Genomic DNA, 23419 nt, shown 5'->3' with positions numbered 1-23419 from the left:
GCCATTACAGAAGCGAAATGCTAGTAGAAAAGTGGGTGGTTTTACCTCCGTTTCTACATAGTGTACTATCTACAATAATCTTTCACCGGCCCCCAAAGAAGTCGGTTTTTTTTTCTTAATAATTATCTACTGACAAGATTTGCTTGACCATCTATATCTTGAATGATTTGAAGATTTGAACCATGCAAAGGAAAAATCAAACTGCATACTCTGTAAAGATGTTGTCCGTAACTCAATTTTTGCTATAAATCCATTAACTTTATCTTTATCCATTTTTGTTGTTTACTTAATAATATCCAAGTCGCTTTATCTACGGTTTTTTGCTCCCGTGATAAAAAAATAATGGCCATGGGTAGGTTGTGAAACAGAATCTACCGTCCTATAAAAATAAATATAGAGTAAGTTCCAAAACGCATTATGTAACTGAGGGAATGACAGAAAGGTGCGTTCCAAATACTGGTCTGTGGTTCCAAATTTGTTATAGGTTATAGGTCAAGACAAACGTATAGAAAAGGGGTATGGGGGTTGCGAAAAAATTTTCGTGGTCATAAAGGGCCGTGACACCATAAAGTTTCAAAAACATTGCCCTATGGGTTTAACAACTGCAGTAAAAAATCTTTGTGAAACCTTAGCAGTAAGGAAAAATAGAGCAACTTAGGTTTGTACTCGTAAGTTTGCAGACAGTAAAATAGTTTGTTTGGGTGCTGTACCCAACAAAGTTTCCCGGGCTCATTTCTTTGTTGAGAAGTTTGTGGTGAATACGAGAATGCCAAATGTGAAAGTACCGGATTAACGGCTCGATTCGGGAAATGTATAAGAGATTCACTAGATATGAAATAGTGAAGATAGTTATCTCTAATTCATTTCCCGAATCGCGCCGTAAGTATTTTAGTAATTATTTACTCGCTCTACATGTTATGTTACTTATATATATGCGTTGATTATGTGAGTAACACGCGCATTCGGGAAACGAGATAATCACAAGATCTAGAGACGATATAGAGATCAACTAGATTTACATTATCATAGATATCGACTAGATGTGACTTGGATATCTAAGTCATAACTTGTCGAAATCGTTCAAGAGGACCTCCAGAATCGCAGAAACGTCAAATTTGTCATATCTAGGTATCTTACAAATATCTTTAAATTATCCATATCGTAACTTCTTGAGGTCTAGTAGAGATCTAATTCATTTTCAGAATCGAGCCGTACCACGTTGCAATATATTTAATATGTTAGAAGTTTTAATATCTAGTTAAAATAACGGATTAAGTAGGTATTCATTAATGTTTAAATGGCAATCATTGCCTATATACTCTGTATCTGTATTTAAATAAAAGTAAACAAAATCTACCCTCAAATGGCTCCTTAAGACAGTTGAGGGTAGATGAAAGTATTACACGACCAAATAATGTAGGATAAAGTCAGGTCGTTCAGTGACAGATCCAGGCGGTTTTGTAAATGTTATAACTACCCGAAAATGCACAAAATATTTGTTTAATTTATTTAAATACCTAAAGATACACAGTGTAATAATAGTAATAATAATTGCTACGTAATATCTTAATTTACCTTTAAGAGGTACACCTGGTTCCGGATCCGGACGCACGTCATAAGCATAAGCATTTGTAAGAAAGCCTATAGGACAGGAACTTCGGGTTCATAATGCGTCAGACCAAGAATTTCCGTAATACTACTATAAATAACTCTCATATATGGCTTCGTATGCACTAGTAAGGTAAACGTACTGGTGCTTGACGAGATCCGAGTACATGTCATCTTGAAACTTAAGTCATTGTCAATAGAGGTGACAGCAAGGTGTCATCTATTGGGCTTTTTAGCATGTCGAGCACTAGTACGTTTACCTTATGCGGTAGCTAGTCTAGTAGTAGAGGTATGATGTAGTTTTCATGGGTATAATAATATTAATAATTCAACGATACGGTAATCTGTCTCTATCACTCTTTCATTAAGTGCAACATAGACAGTTATGTTTCGTTCGCTACGGGGCGTAAACAATTGGCATCTTGGCTACGCACACTGAAGTGCTGGGTTCAATGGGACTGCATGGTGGCGCCTCGAGGACCTCAACGGTGTGCGACTAGAGATGGGTAGTGAGTAAATACTCACAGGTAAATACCGAGTAAATACTCAGTATTTACTCAATATACCCGTATTTACTCGTTTATACCCAAATTGGTGGGTATAAACTATTTAGAGTGCTGAAAGGGGCATATAAATTTGAAATATAGGTGTATTTTGTAAGCCGCTACTGGATTAAGTACTCAAAATTGTAAGAAATGTATTTTTAAGAGGGGCACTCCATACATGTAACTAATTGTCACAAAAAAATATCTCAGAAACCACCAACGTGTTGCACGTCATTAAATGGGTCTTCAAAAATAACTGGAATGTTTCTAAGAACATTTTTGGATAAATTGAATATTTTTGGAAAAAAACCGTTTCGAAAGGCCAAAATAATGTTAATCTCTCTATAACTTTCGAACCAAAGTTCAGAAAAAATATGAAAACATATCGGGAGATTAGCCGTATAATAGAGTACAAAAAACAATATTTTGAACATCATTGGTTGAGCCATTTTTGAGTTTTCATTTAAAAACCCTTAATAAAAGGTCGTAAGTGCCGCGAAAACATGCACTTTTGCGCGACATGCACTTATCTAGAACATCGATAGAATTTAAGTACTCATATTTTTTAAGTAAATACCTTCTTATTTAAAACAAAATTGTTACCACAATTTGCCTCTCACTAATAATTACCTTTTTTTCCTAAATTATGCGCCCTCTATGCTTTTTATTTCATAGATATTGTTAATACACGTTAGCACTCTTCAGTAAAAGACAATTTTGTTCTTAAATCTCACTTTTTGAATATTTTATAAGCAATCGTTTTTACCCACCTAAATGAGTAAATACGGGTATTTATCGGGTGCTTTGAGTAAATACCGAGTAAATACTCAGTATTTACTCACCCCTACCCATCTCTATGTGCGACTTATAATTTTTACGACGTTTTTTGGATATCACGCGTTGGACTAGTCTGTAAGTGGCATGTAATAATTCATGTAATAATTGATTATACAATAAATAGGTACCTATTCATTTGACAATTAATGAATAACATTTATTTCACATTAAACAAATAACTTAATTCAAGAAAGGAATTTACTGTAGCTTATAGTTAACACTTATCTACTTATGTAATGTTTGTTACTGCCTTGATATTGTTTTTTTATTCTTTCATGTTAAATAAAAAAAGGGTCAGTACCTAACGTAAAACTTTATTGGTAAAATTTGTGTTACAACATAATAAAATTAAAAACATAAAAACTCAAAAATGCGCATTTTCCCAGAGAAGACCTAGCTAGATCAATTTATCGCCCCCGAAAACCCCATATAGCAAATTTCATCGAAATCGTTAAACCCGTTTCCGAGATCCCCGAAATATATAATATATAATAGTTATTTGTTTTACAAGGGGGCAAAGTTGTTGTTTAACTGCTCGTGCTAATATTGATACCCGATGCAAGCGAAAGATTCCAAAATTGAACCACGAGCATAGCGAGTGGTTCGAAAAATGGAATCTTGAGCGTTGCGAGGGTTTCAAAGCAAGAGGGTTAAACAAAATTTGCCCCCGAGTGAAACACAAAATTTTTCACCACACCAACCTGAAGCAAATATTAAATGTAAAATATCAAACAAAATCAAACCAAATCAAATCCAAATTAATGTAATTAAAAATTTATCATCCAAAATCATCATTTAAAAGTCATTTCTAGCAGCAAGCATAAGAAATCAACTCAAAATTTGAATTGGATTACTTTGTCTCACATGTGAAGTGCAAAGTAAGCCTTGGTGAAAATAAATAAACAAGAATTGCTCGTTTAAAGGTATTACATAGATATATTATTACCTTCCTACCAAAGTTACAATTACAACGAAGTTTGAGCAAGAGATTGTCGAACCTAATCTACACCTAACTATCGGAAGCTTAAGGACCGCTTACTGTTTAATTCCAATATCCTGTTTCTAGAATAAAATTCATCTACTCCTTTGTGCTATCTACACTAACGCACTAAAAACTCAAATTTAATCGTAGTCAATTGTATTAAAGTTTAAATTCCATTGACCGAAGAATACTACGTAGAATGATAGACGCATAAGGCGCGTGCGCGGACCTATCGACTTCCCCCACTCCCCCCTGAAACCTGAACGTACCTAGTGTTTGCAGGCTCCAAAGGACATATTGTACAAGTAATACTCGTATAGTGCAAATATGTATACCCCATTGTCATGCTAGTAATAAATGAATGTCGTTCATACGTCAAAATATTACCTTAGGTCGGGTTAACGTCGATAAATGCAATACGTTTTATGGTTTTATGACATACAGATATATGTGACGTTCCACGGAAAAAGGTACCTTATGGCGGCTTGCGCTTACGTCGCATAGCCCCGCAATAATATTGGAGCGGCGTTAATAACAGCGTAAGCGCCAAACGCCATAAGGTACCTTTACCCGTGGGACGTCACATATCAAGTTTGATGTAGGTATTTACTGTCACTAAGATAATCCCGAAGGTTGACTGGTAGACATTGCCTTACAGCGTTTAACCTCTAGCCAACTGATAAATGCAATACGTTTTATGGTTTTATGATATACATACAGATATATATATCAAGTTTGATGTAGGTATTTACTGTCACTACGATAATCCCGAAGGTTGACTGGTAGACATTGCCTTATAGCGTTTAACGTCTAGCCAACACACGTCAACACTTACCAAGCCAAATCCAATTTGGACTTGTCAAAAGAGCTTCATAATTGATTAGAATTTAAAACCCTTATTATATGATTTATATGCCTCTGGGCGGCAAGGCGGTGGCCGCCGTGTGTAATGGCTCCTCTACACGATGGGCCAACGCCGGCCACTCCAAGGGACGCATTTATGCGTTAGGGAGCAAGTGATATTGTTATCTCATTCTACTGCATGGCTGCGTCCCTTGGAGTGGCTGGCGTTGGCCCATCGTGTAGAGGAGCCATAACGATGCATCTTCTTTTGTGCAATGAAGATTTACTCTCTTATTCATAAACGCGCTACAAACCTCAATTGGCTAATAATCGTTTGTGTTTATCTGTCATTTTGACTCATGTATTTGTAAGAAAGGGATAAAACATTATTTACTTAACTAAATCGGGCCCGTAAAGTTTTATGAATAAGGGGGTAAATAAACAAATTACTGGTAGAGAATGTCTCAAGGCAGGACTATCTGCCGTATTCGAACTTCAAGATATTCACAAGAGACGACACGTACTAGATCCATTCTAGATACGTTATAGTTTAGATATCAACTACTTAGTTCTCTTTTGCAGTGCAATTCGGGCAACCAATGTCACTTTTACGCTAGATAGAGTAAGATATCTATTAGATGTGAATTGGATCTCTAAGTCATATCCTGTGGAAATCGTTCAAGAGTATCTCCAGAATCGCGCAAATGTCAAATTAGACAGGTTAGATCTTAAACATATCGTTATCGTATCTTGGTGATGTCTAAAAGATATCTAATAGATGTCTATTTCAAAATCCGAATCGGGCCCTATGTTATGCATCAAAGTTTGAATAAATAGATAGCCTGATAATAATTAACATAACTTTAGACGTTCCAAGGTCGACTGAGCTATAAACAGTATAAACTCTCGGTTAGGTTACTTTGTGGTTTATTCATATACTTGAAAACTCATCTCTTTGTAGGTGCACAGACGCCTACGCGCGCTCGATGAGTATAATTAAGTTACTAGCTATTTGCGAACCTTTGCTTGTTTATACACATACACAGGGCCCCTATTCGACAAGCGACGTTTGACGTATCGTGTTGATCTCCCGTTGATGTGGGAAAAATCATAAGTTCTCGAATACGTACAATGTCAAAATTTGACATTAACAATCCACAGTTAGGGTGACAAGCAAACCAAACCGAACCACCCTTAGTTTAGAGTTGAGTTTTGGTTGTACCAAATGATATTATCCACCGTTGATGGAATCAACACTCAGTATGCAATAAAATCAACTGTTGATTTGACGTGGATGAAAAATCTGACAGTTGCACATGTCGAATTTGGCCCCAGGACAGGAATAATATCTGGAACTAGGTAATGCGGGGGCAGGCTCGCGGTTAACACGGTTTCACACACAATATTTATTACTAAGACCACAGAATAAATAATAGTACTAAGTACAGAAGACTCACTCTCTAACAAAACACGTCTGTTACGATCAGCACAGATATGGCCGCTAGGTGGCGACAGCGCCACGCGCGGCTTACGGCAAACCCTAAAATTGGGGCCGAACGGATGTACTTTTAGCTACCTGTAGCAAAGCGACGAAATCGCGGAGTGAGACACGCCTGCTAAGACTGGAAACGTTATATGTTATGATTGCAGTTCATTTTATTTATTTACGGAGAAGTTGGATTTTTAGGAGGTGAATCTGCCGATAATAATCAGTAAATGGATAAGGTCAGCGTACTGGTGCTCGACGCGGTCCCAGTACATATATCATGTATGTCATCTTGAAACTTGTCATTGTCAATAGAGTTGACAGCAAGGTGTCATCTATTGGGCATTAGCATGTCAAGCACTAGTACGTTTACCTTATTTAAGTACTCATATTTTCGTAGCCTAAGTAAAAACTCTCAATTTATGCATAACGACCGTGCGCTATCCTCACCACCGGTTTCATGACCAGGTAGTCAGTCAGTTTGAATATTTCAGTCGCCTTGAAATTGGGTAAAACTGATATAATATTGCATGATAATATGAGGAAACTGTTTATTGATAAGGTAGATACAAATATTAAAAATGAAAATAAACTAACTTATCTATAAAAAAAAACTAAATTAAAACTAAAAACTAATACTAAATAAAATAAGATAAAATTAAAATACATCTAAGTAATTGGGCCCCTTTGATAATATTATATAATATTTAATCGGATTATAGCGTAACAGGAACACAGGTAACGTCTTCCTTTGAATACAGTTTATGCTAGGACGTTTGGAGGCAGATCTATTTTAGCCTACAGCCTAGAACGAGCTAACCCGGATATCGATTCAATTTTGTTTACTTGCTTCTAATAACATTTACTAGGCATGATATTTGTTTACTCTGAAACCACTATGATAGGGTGAACTCTAGGCTTTTCCCTGGAGTGTTGTTTGAAAAGTTTACTTGTTAATTAAATGTTAATTCTGCTTAATACAGTGGTATTCCGAATTATGAAGAGTAAACTGACAGAAGTCTTGAAAATATTTACGAGATAGAGTAGTTAGAACCATGAAAATAATAGTAACTCATCAAGTTATTGGATAACGAGGTAATCTGATTCAAGACCTCAGACAAGACATATTAAATAGAATTACAACCTATTAACTAGTACTTTTGTTTAATATAATTGTTTTACGATTATCTGTCCGAGTTCTGGTGACGTTTCAATGTTGGCAAGGTGAATCAAAGTCAGGTATAACTTATCTGCGAAGCCTTAGGCAGGCACCCATCGTCGAGTCTAGATATACGTAACTTACTGTATTCGGTAAGCCTCTCTGTAATACCCAGATTTTACAATCCACTTAGGTTAGATTTAGATTACAAAACTTCTACGCAGTTTATGAAAATCCGCTCCCTTTTTTGTCTCCGCCTAATGGGTCCCCAACTCCCCAGTGTAGGTGATGTACATACCTTTTAGATATGGATAATGTGCCCAAGCCACTGCCAAGGTCACATCGATCGACGACGACAGAGAAGCTGCTATCTGGGGTTATTATTATCCCTTTCTAAAAGGGAACTGCGATGGAAAATTTAGCCCTAGTCTGGGCAGACTGTTGGTAAACAAGGAGGCTTGTCTTATTGTTTATATAACAGGCTATTGTCGCATCGCTCTGCCATAATGGTCTTTTTTGTCTACAGCGGTGTGCTTAATGGTTAATTTGTTTTTCCATTTCTCCCCGTTTTATATGTAGCGTAAAAGCATTACAGCCACTGCTGTATTTTTGCTTTGCTAACAACGCGTTTACCAATATGTAGGTACACTACACAACACATATATTCACATACTCGTAATATACATACCGTTGTAGTAATAACATGAATACAGTCATTAAAACTTTTTCTTTCCTGACTCTGTCCGTAAGAAATCATACACAAAGAAAGTTATGATAAAATGAGTCCCCAGTGTAGTAACTAGTATCACAAACGGCCCGCCTCATTATTGTTTCACAAAGTTAGAACTAATAACACTAACAACGCATGACAACATCATAGTTATACATATAGATAGGTACAACTGTTGGGTACAAATAATACTTATATTATAGGGGCACCCCCGAGCTACGTAAAGGGGAAGCTACACCAGGTAAGTATTTGATTTCACATTCTAAAAGAAAACACAACAGACTACACAATTACGAGTACATAGAGTTCACGGGATAAAATATCATAAATTACAAGTATTTATTTATGGGTAGTAGCTATTAGTACAATATAGGTACCATTAGGGGTCTATTAGTACAATATACGTACCATAGGTACCCTTAGAAAAGTAAGAAAAAATTGTACGAACCTAAAGCAAATTAATACTTACCTGTTTTCACGGCTGGTGAGATAGTTGGTGGTTCTCTAGTAAAAGATAGCTTTGTTTGGGCTTAGTTGGGGTACGGGAGTTGTGCGGTTAGCTTTAGTTGGTTTTCAAAAAAGATGTTATAGATATACACCGTGAAATTTTAGTGGTTGTTTTCCCGCGGCAGGGCGATTTGCTATCGGTAATACTTTCGAATTATGATAGACAAACTTATAAATAAACTGTTTTCCAAAAAAAAAATATTACAAAAAAATAACCTAAACTCGAACAAGCGAAAAACAATAGTAACACACTAAAACTGCAAGTCGACGACAGTTCCCGATATTGTAAACAGATAAACAAATAAACAAGCACATGTTACTTTTTTAAACTGTGTAACAAGGCTAGAGTGCTTTACTGTTTGACAACTGAAATTAAAATTTACTTAGACTGTTCCTTCACGATTAACAGTTGAAATAAAACCTTTTTATTAGTTTGATCGTTGTGTCAACTTTGGTAAATCGAATAATTACATCCTCTTCGCTTATTAAACTAATGTGATAACAGATACTGTCAATGTCATCACCAAAGAGCATATAATCACTACGTTTTAAGAGTCGGCACTCTCGAACAATCCTCGAACCGAATTATGAACGTACGTATCCCAACACACCAAATACAGGCTTAAAGATCTCGCATCCAGGCCATAATTGTTAAAAAAAGAAAAACCACACAATACTACCAACACAAAAAAAACAACGCTAGGGCTCGACACTTCCAGTACCTACTGTTTATCGATATCGATAAATGTGCGATACGTGCTGCTGTATTTACCTACTGTACTACCTATTAATAAAATAAAAGAACATTATATATATATAAACAATTTTATTTTACATGATAAAAATAACATAGTTTATTATTCAAGTAGGCATATTACAATATGCTGAATTCGCGCGCATTCTTTTTTAATCTGGTCCCTTTTTATTGAAGGCACTGGATGGAGAATGATTTCCACAAATGAACTTGTTTCCATTCAGCTTTTGAATAGGTAAATAAATACGCCAAATCCTCATTTACTTTTCCTCAGCTTTGCCCATAATCGACATCTGAAATAAAGAGATTATCGATAAAATTGGTCGTACACTATTCGTGTCATAGGTTACTTAGTTTTTTACTTAAAAATACTTTATTCACAAAATATTTTCGTTTTAATCATGGATTGTACACGACTAAAACTAATTAAATTAGTAACTGTTAACGACTCAAAGTAAAAAATGAAAATATTGCATACAAACATCAGTTTACCGACCTGTTCGGATCAAGTTGGAAATTTGGCCAAAAATGCGTCAGTAGTTAGTCTTCTTACACACCCACTACAAACTTCACATTTCCATAAAGATTTGGCCCCCATTTAAATAACAGCTAAAGTTATTTTACCAATTACAATAAAAAATAACCACGTATTTTCACGTTCACGACAATTCAAATGACGTTTGACGTTTTACTACCAATCATACCAACCTAAAGAAAAGTAAGTATAATACGTCTATGTTAAAAGCAAGTATGGTATGTGCCACTAAAATGCAACAGCAGTCATTTTAATTCGATAAGATTATTTCTATGCCTCAATGTTGGTAACAAGGGCTTTCATAATTTATCAAAGTATGGGGTGTCGATGGGCTGGTCATCACTGCTATTTCTAGTAAAATGGATCCCATCAAAAACATAAATGTAAAAAAGGAGAGCCAAGTTCAATACAAAAATTATGCTTGGCTGTGGGGTTCGCCGCAAAAAGAATGGAGATTTAAATGAGTGCCAAGTTCTATGCAAAATCGAAATATGTATTTATAGGAACAAAATAACATTATAAACAAGTATTAAACTCTATTTCTTTGCTTTATTGGATACCTATAAGAGTTGCTGTTATTTAAAAAAATGCGAGATCTTAAAGCAGGTTAGATTTGACTTGGCCAGTTTTCATTACATCAGTCATTTTATAAAGTTATTCAACATATATATTTTGTAATTCTGATAAAAACTGGCCAAGCCAAATCTAACCTACTTTAAGATCTCACATTTTTTTTAAATAACAGCAATTGTTATAGGTATCCAATAAAGCAAAGAAATAGAGTTTAATACTTGTTTATAATGTTATTTTGTTCCTATAAATACATATTTCGATTTTGCATAGAACTTGGCACTCATTTAAATCTCCATTCTTTTTGCGGCGAACCCCACAGCCAAGCATAATTTTTGTATTGAACTTGGCTCTCCTTTTTTACATTTATGTTTTTGATGGGATATCAATACTTTTTGTAAAGAAAACTAGGCAGGTATTGAGATTTAATGTTTTTTCTTGTGTTTCCGCTGCATGTTTTTTACTTCTGTTCTTTGTATTAATTATGTGGTGCCGCGCGCCGCCAACGACACACCGTTGGCCGGTTGTTTAGCGCGTATTACAGGTTTTTTGTATGGGGACCCCGCCCCCTATTTTTTAACTTTTTTTATTTTTTTATTTTTAGATTTTTTCCTACGCTTACACACAATTACCGAGCTGGATTCCAAATTTCATCCTTCTAGGTCATCTGGAAGTAGGTTAGGTTTAGGTACTATATGTCAGTCACAATAAAAAAGAAATTTGTATGGGGACCCCCCCCCTATTTATTAACTTTTTTTGTTTTTAGATTTTATCCTACGCTTACACACAATAACCGAGCTGGATTCCAAATTTCATCCTTCTAGGTCACCTGGAAGTAGGTTATGTTTAGGTACTTATATGTCAGTCACAATAAAAAATGTTTTTTTTGTATGGGGACCCCCCCAATTTTATAACTTTTTTTAATTTTTAGATTTTTTCCTACGCTTTCACACAATAACTGAGCTGGATTCCAAATTTCATCCTTCTAGGTCATCTGGAAGTAGGTTAGGTTTAGGTACTTATATGTCAGTCACAATAAAAAATGTTTTTTTTGTATGGAGACCCCCCCTATTTTATAACTTTTTTTAATTTTTAGATTTTTTCCTACGCTTTCACACAATAACTGAGCTGGATTCCAAATTTCATCCTTCTGGGTCATCTGGAAGTAGGTTAGGTTTAGGTACTATAGGTATGTCAGTCAGTCTTAAAATTTACGATTTTTTGACCTTCATATCTTTATAACCGTTTGAGCTAGCTTCATGAAATTTGGGCTTCTAGATGTCCTTATGGATATAATTAAACACACGTAGTTTTATGTGTTTACGTTAAAGATGTTTTGAGTTATAGAAGGGTCAAAAGTGGCACCAAGTGGTTCGTGTAATATTACACTTGGCGCTGGCTAGCCAGTTCCTTTGCTTGAACTTGGCTTGACACGCTGCCGCGTGTCTAGATCGACATTACGAATATTCTAATTTAGAGTACGTCGCGATGGTGCAGCTGTACGCTAGGGCTAAGTACGACTCCCACGCCGCCCGGCGACTTTACGCGGAACCGGACCATTTACAGTCGCTGCGTCTTCGGGGGATTTTAAACCCCCAAGTTCCACACGGACGAACAATTGTCGCCGCAACACAGCGGCTGCTTAACCACGGGCAGTTTCAAACGCCACCACATGCACAGGGCAGAGGTGATTGTGTATTGAACGTGGCGGATTGCAGTTCGAACAATTAATTGCGGTATCGGGAAGTTTAAGTGTTTGTTTAAGTTTTTGATCATTAAAAGCTTGATCTTAACTTGTTATGTTTACTTTTAAGGATCTGCAAACTAACTGCACGTAAAATGTGTGAAGGAAAAATAGATGGAACTACTTTTCAGGTTATTTTGTTTCATTCACTCAAAAGAATTAGTTAGGTACTACTGCAGTGCTACTACTGGTGTTAGGTCACTTTCGAGTTTCGTTCGACACATTTATAAATCTGGCATTTCTTAACATTATTTAAAAAAAAGATTACACATCGACTGTATATCGATAGCAGAATCATTTCGTTGCGGGAAAACAACCACTAAAATTTCACGGTGTATTTGTCACTGTGGCAAACTACAGCCTTGGTATTAAAGTGATATTTCAGACTGAAAAATGGAATTGGCAGATTAACTCGTAAGTAAAAATTTCGATTCTGATATATTTTCGTGAAAATATTTATGTTAAGGAGTAATACGATGAAAATAAAAGTAGCTGTTGCTCATAATGCCGCAAACATACAATTACATTCCCAATTCTGGATCAGAGTACGCTGTACGAGTAATATATAAATAGTTGTAGTTGAACTGCGGCCTTCATGATTGTATAATAAAAGACGAATACGTGAAAAGTTTATAAGATTGTCTCTATAACTATGTAATGCTTCGAGCAACACCGGCTTCCGACACGTCGGAAGGGAGGGGCCCAAGCGATATCTCACCGTACAAATCTTTCTGCCATTTTTCGCGGGGGGAAGGTGCACACAGTCGCACTTCTCACACACTTACATACAAAATCCAATCAGAGGCCCTACCGCGAACCACGTTCGACTTGTTGCCTCTCTATGGCACTTGTAAATTCATACGTAAGTGTGACAGGGAGGCAACACGTCAAACGTGGTTCGCGGTAGGCCCTCTGTAATGACGACACAAATACATAGAAAATGACACACGTCAAAGACAAATCTTGCAAACCTCGTTCTCTTTTTGTGTACGGACGAGTGACTAGTGTCACAACACGCACACTAACACATTTTCGTTGAAGTATGTCATTGTATTCTGAGAGATGAGAAGTCGGATTTGTCGCTCGACCGATCCGCAATTTGTACTGAGCGAGCAAAATCGATAAATCCAACAAATACTTGAGACTAAACTATAATAATTGTATTTAAATGTAATTAAACGTATGATATGTAAAAAAAAATATTACATGTGAAATGTAACACTTTCTTTTTGTAAATTTGATGTCCCCGACCTCTTTTTATAGCAAAAAACCGAGCAAACAGGCATTTTTGTGCAGCAGTGTTCACGCGCGCGTCTGGACTCGGTCTAGTGAAAAATCCAAGTGCAACTAGTTTTATTACCCGCGCTAGATTAAATTGACCCGCGAATCTTGTACCTCGGCAGAGGGGAAATAGTGCGAATGCCGCCTCCCTTCCGTGTTGCTCGAAGATGTAATGTCTGGATCCTCGACCCTCTTCCCGCGCCCACGCACGCACGTTTGACCTCAATATATATACTGCCGTATTCGATTTTCAAGATATTCATAAGAGACGACACGTACTAGATCCATTCTAGATACGTTATAGTTTAGATATCAACTAGTTCTCTTTTGCAGCGCAATTCGGGCAACCAATTTCACTTTTACGTTAGATAAAGTAAGATATCTATTAAATGTTAATTGGATCTCTAAGTCATATCATGTGGAAATCGTTCAAGAGTATCTCCAGAATCGCGCAAATGTCAAATTTGACAGGTTAGATCTTAAACATATCGTTATAGTATCTTGGTGATGTCTAAAAGATATCTAATAGATATCTATTTCAAAAGCCGAATCGGGCCCATAATTGTCGAGCCTATATTAGGGATTACATTAAGTAAATGAAATATGAATTGGATGTATCTTACATAGTTACGAGTAGAAACTCGTAAGACCCTTTTTTGCAGGTAATTAGCACGTGCGGTTTTACTTAACAATAGACAATAGGATTAGCCGTCGGGCTCTATTAGAAAGCTACAAACTATACATATCTGTAGGTCACGGAAGTTTTGTTATAAAAAAAATACCAATCCAATTCATGTGTCAATGACTTTATGGGATTAGAGCTTTTGCAGATTCGGGAGTCTCGAACTTTATTTCAACTGCTAAGTTTACTACTTAAGTTCGTGAAAAAAGTTATATAGAATGTGACTCGTAAGCGAAGACTTATAAAAAACTGACGAAGTTGGATTCGCGTGATCACGTTACTGAGGTTACACCTAAAGCAGGCCACTGACGAGCCATTCAAATGGATGCCGTTACAATGGATTCATCCAAATGGACGGCATCCTAATATTAAACATTGAACGTTTTTGACATTCACGGACCGATTTTGGATTGCAGCCACGCTATTTGGACTGTTGGAAGGCTTGTCAGTGGCCACTTTAAGTACGTATACACCAAATGAAGTTTGCCGTTGACGTAGATTGATATGGACATGAATATTAATAAAAGTATTTAACAATTGTTAATTATGGGCCCGATTCGGATTTTGAAATAGACATCTATTAGATATATCTTTTAGACATCACCAAGATACGATAACGATATGTTTAAGATCTAACCTGTCAAATTTGACATTTGCGCGATTCTGGAGATACTCTTGAACGATTTCCACATGATATGACTTAGAGATCCAATTCACATCTAATAGATATCTTACGCTATCTAACGTAAAAGTGACATTGGTTGCCCGAATTGCGCTGCAAAAGAGAACTAATTGATATCTAAACTATAACGTATCTAGAATGTACGTACGTATCCTTTAACTTGTGTTATAAGAACCTCTTGCGAGCGCTAGTGGCCTAGCGGTAAGAGCGTGCGACTTGCAATCTGGAGGTCGCGGGTTCAAACCCCGGCTCGTACCAATGAGTTTTTCGGAACTTATGTACGAAATATCATTTGATATTTACCAGTCGCTTTTCGGTGAAGGAAAACATCGTGAGGAAACCGGACTAATCCCAATAAGGCCTAGTTTACCCTCTGGGTTGGAAGGTCAGATGGCAGTCGCTTTCGTAAAACTGGTGCGTACGTCAAATCATGGGATTAGTTGTCAAGCGGACCCCAGGCTCCCATGAGCCGTGGCAGAATGCCGGGATAACGCGAGGAAGAAGATAAGAACCTCTTGCCAAAATTCATATTTTTACTTCAACGGGAAGTTTTCAGTTTTTGTACCTATTTTAAGTACAACGCACTCAATATAGTACATTTCGATGCTAGTGCGGAAGGTATGTCATTACTTCACGAGTACCGAGATATCTTGCCACGAGCCGCAGGCGAGTGGCAAGACTCGGGACGAGTGAAGAATGACATTTCCGCACGTGTATCGAACGACGTTTTTTAATACAGTTGCGAAAAAATAAGAAAAACATTGTTAATCGTACACTAAACAAAAGTGGTAACAGTGACAGCTCGGTTAGACGTCGTCTTTAAGTATATTATATCTATGGGCGTTTGGCAGCTATTCCGTTCCATTCAGTCAACTTATTAAAAACGGAATTTTCAATATTGAATATTAAAAAATAAACGTGTTATAATGATGAAGAGGTAAGTAATTAAATATGAAATATGTAATATTTTTCGTATTCTTACATTAACGGTAGGTTTTTATGCTGATTACGACGTTTAAAGGAAACTAATATTAACACTCATCAATATTAATCAATATCTCAAAAAATAAAAATCTATTATTATTTTTTAATACAGTTGCTCAAAAAGTGCTACTTTACGTAGCTGTTTAGCGTGCGGAAAGTTGGTTATCTCGAACTAGTGCTTTTTACTTTTCCAATTTTTTTAAATTTATACTTGTTCCAATTCACGACTACTTATTGATGAGTGTTAATATTAGTTTCCTTTAAACGTCGTAATCAGCATAAAAACCTACCGTTAATGTAAGAATACGAAAAATATTACATATTTCATATTTAATTATTTCATATTTAAAAAATAAACGTGTTATAATGATGAAGAGGTAAGCCTCTTCATCATTATAACACGTTTATTTTTTAATATTCAATATTGAAAATTCCGTTCTTAATAAGTTGACTGAATGGAACGGAATAGCTGCCAAACGCCCATAGATATAATATACTTAAAGACGACGTCTAACCGAGCTGTCACTGTTACCACTTTTGTTTAGTGTACCATTAACAATGTTTTTCTTATTTTTTCGCAACTGTATTAAAAAACGTCGTTCGTTACACGTGCGGAAATGTCATTCTTCACTCGTCCCGAGTCTTGCCACTCGCCTGCGGCTCGTGGCAAGATATCTCGGTACTCGTGAAGCAATGACATACCTTCCGCACTAGCATCGAAATGTACTATTTCATATTTTTAACACTTATTAGCGCCCTCTTAAATAAAAGCCCTGGCAGAAAAGCGATACCGGTAAAATTTCTGCTATAAGTGGACGCTCAAAAATAACTAATTGCCCGGCCTATATTGAATGAAGGTACTTCGGGAGCGTGGGACGCGTAGCCCGTAGCCGCTCTACGGCGTAGGCCCGCGTAGAGGCACTACGTTTATACTGGGTGATATTGGGGTCATGATCCCGAATGTTAAAAATGTATTATGATGGCCATACTGAAAAAGGTTTCCCATGGGAATTATATGATAATCGTGAAAAACTATACCTCGTAATATACATATACGCTCGGTATATAAGTCATATCATTTACGTGAATTCATACTGGTATAGGTATATACGTATGTGGGACTCCTATTTTAGCATTCAAAGAAATAATTAATCACGTATATACGTCTACTTCGGACCCTAAAGGTGTGCATTAGAATTTTAAACGCGGTTTCGTGGTTCTAGTCCCACGTGGAAATTTGTTGAGTATGACCATCTTACCACGTTTTTGACATTCAGGATCATGACGCTAAAACCACCCAGTATACCTACATATTATTTAGTACACCTACATAGCTTAGCAAGCAATATTTTTTTCTTGTAAACATTTTTTTATAAAATGTACGTTGAAGGGTTTATAATCTCTTAATTAGTAATCTATATTTATATATCTGCAAAGAAAATATCTGTAAAGGTTAAACAAATCCAGAAAAGCAAATATTGTGGTTACGTCTTTTTTAAACTAAGTGGGAGCCTAATTCCCAGGGGGAATTTTCTTAGCTTTAAACGGCCTCTGAACTGAAGTAGCTCTGTTCTCGCTATGACTTTTAGAAACTGAAACGACCGACTCTAAATGCCCGATTCTGATTTTGAAATACAGCCGTATTAGAACAATGAAATACGTCAAATACTAGATATTGAAAAGATATGGAATAGATATGTCAGTGTCAAACAAGTGTCCAAAGTGACAGTTTTGTTTGAAGAAATGTCAATTTTGACACTTGTTTGACACTGACATATCTAATCCATATCGTTTCAATATCTAGTATTTGACGTATCTCATTGTTCGAATACGGCTGATAGATATCTATTAGGCTATTAGATATCTTTTAGACATCACCAAGATACGATAACGATATGTTTAAGATCTAACCTGTCAAATTTGACATTTGCGCGATTCTGGAGATACTCTTGAACGATTTCCACAGGATATGACATATAAATCCAATTCACATCTAATAGATATCTTACTCTATCTAACGTAAAAGTGACATTGGTTGCCCGAATTGCGTTGCAAAAGAGAACTAGTTGATATCTAGAAACTATAGCGTATCTAGAATGGATCTAGTACGTGTCGTCTCTTGTGAATATCTTGAAGTTCGAATACGGCAGTAAGCTAGCCCTTCAAAAAATGCTAAGCTAGAGCCCGATCCAGACTTAACATTTCGTTACAGGTTTTGTGTTTTTTTGTACTATGTTAGGGTTCCGTAGGTACCCAAAGGGTAAAAACGGGACACTATTACTAAGACTCCTCTGTCCATCCCGTCCGCCTGTCTGTCCGTCTGTTTGTCACCAGGCTGTCTCATGAACCGTGATAGTTGCAGTTGCAGCTGTCTAGCAGTTGAAATTTTCACAGATGATGCATTTCTGTTGCCGCTATAACAACAAATACTAAAAGGTACGGATCCCTCCGTGGGCGAATCCGACTCGCACTTGTCCGGTTTTATTTTTAATATCTATAGAAATAACTTTATTAAGAATGAAGAAATAACAACATGACAAACATATTGCTGTTATTTTGACACGACCGTACATGTACATACATATAGCTCACAATGATATGTGAATGCAAAATTAAGTGAAAGTCGTACGCGATGCGCGTCACCAAGACGAATGTCAGAGTCATATCAAAACCGGTTCAAACACATTACAAATTGTAAAATTACAATCTACCTTCTTACCACTGCCAAGTTAATTTGCAGCTACGTCATAACTCGTAGCAGGTATTTTCCGCTCAGTAACGAAAATCTTCCACAAAGGCAAGCCTTTCAGAGGTAGGTAGGGCAAAGGGTTTTTGTCAAGACAAAACGTGCCAGTTTTAGCAGTGAGTGGGTGTGCACTGTGTAACCCAAACTTTATTTTCGGCGACTTATATTCGGACTGTTGCGTAGACCTTAGAAGGTATATAGTCGTGAATGGCACAAACTATATCCACAGGTATAAAAGTGAATACATTCCATAAGACTTAAAATTACTAAGATACTGACATACAACGAATGGCGTTTAACGGTTTAACCTTGAAATAAAAAAACAAGTTGTATAAATGTTGTCCGCCCCACGATAAAAACGTTTTTTTTATTTCTTAAGGAGCTGAAAATGAGTTTTTAATTATTTAAGAGCCCTTCAACGTGAACACTGATCCCACTCACACCGCAAACTGTAACTGGCCCCAGGCGCGGCCAAACAGTGTAAGCCATGGTTAAAAAAAAAAACACTGGCGCCACAGCTAAATAATCGTAATTATTTAAATTTAACGAAAGATATTGAAAAAAGGGGGCCGCTACGGACTGTATTGTGTATTTAAGTAACTTTTGAATACATCAAACTAGTTTTTATGTTGCTGGTTTCGTCAATCTCAGGAACTCAAAACAAAAAAGGGCCGTTTTAACTTTGGACGCATAGATTGACAAATCCAGCAACATAAAAACTAGGGTGTACTTTCGTTTCGGCCAAATACATTTCGCCAAATTTCACTTCCCAACAAACTTATCGCAATAGTTTCATTTCCCAAAGGAACCTTTAGCAAAGTTACACTTCGCATATAATTTATTTGGTCAAATTATCATTTGGCATGATTTTACTTTGTCAAATGTTATTAGGACAAAAACTTATTTAGCAAACGTTTTTTATTGTCTAATATTATATTCCAAAAAAGATGTTTGGTCAAAATTGTCACTTCGCAAATTTGACAAATTTAAATTTTTACTTTTTGTTATGTTAATATAGGTACGTTAAATTCTACGTAATTTGGGTGGGTTGGGTTAGGTTTGAACTGCGATCCTCACAAAACGGAACCGCTATCAGAAAAGTGGGTTAGGTTAGGTTAGAACTGTGACCCTCACAGAATCGAAATGCTATTAGAAAAGTGGGTTAGGTTAGGTTAGAGCTGCGATCCTTACAGAAACGAAATACTATGTACTAGAAAAAGGTCAGCGAAGTGGAATAATTAATTTAATAGAATAACGAGATGTAAAAAATTTGCTTGACTTTTTAAACTAAAATGTGGTTTAAATATTGGTGTTTTTTTACTATTTTTGGGTTATAATGATTACTTTGGTGTTATTTGCTTTAATAGAATAGCAAGATGTAACAAATTTGGTTGTCATTTTATATTAAATTAAAATGGAGTTTTAATTTTAGTGATCATTTACTACATATTTTTGGCAGTAAGAATGTTTTTTTTGACGTTACATTTTACTATGTATATGTAATGATCAGTTAAATACTAGACAAATAAAATTCTGCAGCCTCCACTTTATTGGTATGTAAATTGTATGCCATGCAATATTTTGGGACATGTAAGTTATGCTTAATGATACATTTGACTAAATAATATTTGGTAAAATGAAACTTGTCCAAGTAATTATTTGCTAAACAATAACTTGCCAGAAAAGACTATTGCTAACTGAAAATTTGCGATAAGTTGTTTTGCCAAAAATTTTTTTGGGAAATGATAATTTGGGAAACATAGTTTGGGATGTGATACTTTGGGAAACGATTTTGGCCCATTCGTTAGTAAACCAAAAACTAGTTTGATGTATTCAAAAGTTACTTAAATACACAATACAGTCCGTAGCGGCCCCCTTTTTTCGATATATTTCGTTAAATTTAAATAATTACGATTATTTAGCTGTGGCGCTAGTGTGCACGTTGAAGGGCTCTTAACGACTTCGGACGAAGTCGCGGGCGTATTTAGTGTATGACGGAATGTTCTGCGCTCGGCAAAACTCGGTGATCTGTAGGCACGGCCCGAGCCTCGCCGGCCGGCGTGCGCTTCTACATGTTTACATACTAATAGTGATGGACGAGTGCTTTATCGATAACCTCGACTTTTCCTCTAACATTCATATTTATTTTACTGTATTAATTTTTGGTGATCTCGGCAAAATTTGGTAATCTGTAAATATTGCCCAAGCATGGCCGGTAAGCATATCCGGTCGACTATCTGGGTGCTACTTAGTTCAAATCTTACTTACAAAGTTAGACCAAAACAAAGTACCTATCTAACGGACTAAAATATACCTTCTGCTAACATATACAATAAATAACTGAAACGTTTAACAACACCCGTTAAAGTTTACACCATAAATATGAGAATAGTACTTAGGTACCTACCTACATACATATTTAATTAGTTTATCTATTTAAACTTTATTGCACAAAAGATAAACTGTACAAAAGGCAAAATTAATGCCATGAGTTATTCTCTACCAGTCACCTTAGGACAAAACAGAAAATATTTTAGAAAATATCCCCTAAAATGTTACCGACATGCATCAAACTTTATGATGAAGTTCAATATTCCTTAGTTACTTAGATACTTATACAGTTCCCATAAATAAGCTTTACAGGGTGTCGCCGTTAACCAAGTATGAACCATAATAAGTCAGATAAGTAACTTGTGAAATTTATGACTTTGTGTCATAAATTTCACACATGCAAGAATCTAGCAAAATCAATGTCACTAGGACTAAGGGATATTATAGATATTATCCCATAATATCTAGGAAGACTGAACCTGGAAAAAGTTATAGTCACTGGATCGGTAGAAGAAAGGAGGGTGTGGCTGCAGTCTCACGCTGGTCTGATTAGGTCAGCAAATCGTTACCTATCAAAGTCACAAGAGATCGAAAGGCCTGGAACTCTGCCATCCGGAATCATGTGATCTGCATAGGTGCTACCCTCTGCACTGAGGAGAACGAGGCAAGGAGAAGGATTCCATAATATAATTTCCCTATCGATGTAAATATTTACCGGCATCACTACGCCCGTCGAGCCCAGCCCCTCAGTCGGTGAAGCCGGGAGCCCGCGCGCGGACGTCCGCCGTCTTGTTAACCCGCCGCCGTCCTTCAATAAGAAAACGCACATTCAATCAGCAATATTTACCCACGGATATAACCACAAACAAAGGTAAGCTCGTTTTAGGCAATTTTGCGCCAGTTTTATCTAACGAACCTTGAGACTCAAGGACGTTTCTTGTGCGACACTTCCGGAGTAAATAGGTAGTCTGCGCGATTTCATATTGTTATTTATTTCGAGAGAGATTTATAAATACAATAAGCCTGTTTATTGTCAATATATTGAATAGACATAGAATGATGGTTCGGAGCTGTTAATGCAGGATTTAGAAAAATAATACACGATAATGTTTTTAATCGCATAAAAAACATTGAGCTCAGTTTGGTTGTATGTTCTTAAGATAATAGTGTTATGGATACAGTAGAATGTAAAACAATCGATCTTAACAGACATAAGCCAAGGGTTATGCGAGCTTCGGCAACAATGATAAGAGACACGCCCCGCTCCGATGAAACCGGGTCAAGCCACTACCGGTTCATTGAATTTTATATATCTTACTTAAACCTAAACTAACAATAATTATATTGTACTAAAAATACACCCAGTGTAAGAAATACATATTGGCGTAAAGAAGGCGGATGGATAAAACATCGGATACAATTTTATGTTTATTTAAGTACTTACATATTATTTCACATAAGTCCTATCAATAATTTAAAATATCATCAGTTAACTAAACAAAACTTCATTAAATTAGGTACTTGGGTTAGGTCGGGTACGACAAAAAATATTACTAAAAATGTATATAATCAACAATAATTACAACTACACTATTGGTAAGATAACTTTATATTTCAATAACAAATCGACTTTAAAATTTTCATAAAACTTATGTTATCCCTTAAAATAACTCTATAATATATTTCTTTTAGGTGGTACGTATTAGAATATTAGGAGCCCGAGGAGTGTTTATTTTTTGCCAAATAATTATGGTAAAATAGAATTAACAATTTTTTGTTAACTTTTATTTTGTTGTTGTTTTAAATTAGGCCGTAGTGCTGAAAAATGCATGATACTCGTATATACTCATAAAAAATAAGTTCGTTTTAAACGTACCTACGTCGAAACCCGTTTTCTTATTCAAGAGAGAGAGAGAGAAGAGATTTCATTCAGGTAGATGGCCAGCTAAACATAGTCACAGAATAAATAATAGTACTAAGTACAGAAGACTCACTCTCTAACAAAACGCGTCTGTTACGGTCAGCACAGATATGGTCGCTAGGTGGCGACAGCGCCACGCGCGGCTTATGGCAAACCCCAAAATTGGGGCCGAACGGATGTGCTTTTAGCTACCTGTAGCAAAGCGACGAAATCGCGGAGTGAGATACGCCTGACATACCTAGTTAAAGATATTACCATAGCTATAAACTGGTCGGCGTACATTTCCGACTGCACCACCCGCGCACGGAAGACGGAATTAGACTTCACACGATTAAGCAAACTTGCCGAGTTCGATGCAATTTATGTTTTAGAGGTAGACCAGGAAAAGTCTGCACCGATTTTAAGAGCCCACGCAGTGCAAGTGTTTTTTTCAACGTCAAACTTCTATGAAATTATGACGTATAGATAACACTTGCACTGCGTGGGCTATCA

At 36.3% G+C, this 23419-nt stretch overlaps 2 protein-coding genes across 6 annotated transcripts in view; one reads left to right on the top strand and one right to left on the bottom strand.

The window, feature by feature from the left end:
- The window catches only part of LOC134665892 (folliculin-interacting protein 2), a 163718-nt gene extending 157921 nt beyond the window's left edge, over positions 1-5797 (bottom strand). Inside the window, exon 1 of the mRNA XM_063522934.1 lies at positions 5787-5797. The gene's annotated coding sequence lies outside the window, so the exon portion shown is untranslated. The remainder of the gene's footprint in view (positions 1-5786) is intronic.
- Positions 1-23419, top strand: part of LOC134665896 (protein FAM13A) — a 212066-nt gene that overhangs the window by 165013 nt on the left and 23634 nt on the right. For 4 of the 5 annotated variants that reach the window (XM_063522943.1, XM_063522942.1, XM_063522941.1 and 1 more), the window contains exon 1: positions 21724-21877. The exons of the other annotated variant lie outside the window; for it this stretch is intronic. The gene's annotated coding sequence lies outside the window, so the exon portion shown is untranslated. Of the gene's footprint in view, positions 1-21723; positions 21878-23419 lie in introns of those variants that run through there. 5 annotated transcript variants of the gene reach the window in all.

This window comes from Cydia fagiglandana, chromosome 7, assembly GCF_963556715.1.
Source record: "Cydia fagiglandana chromosome 7, ilCydFagi1.1, whole genome shotgun sequence".
Lineage (NCBI taxonomy): Eukaryota > Metazoa > Arthropoda > Insecta > Lepidoptera > Tortricidae > Cydia > Cydia fagiglandana.
This window is presented reverse-complemented; position numbering and strand designations above follow the sequence as displayed.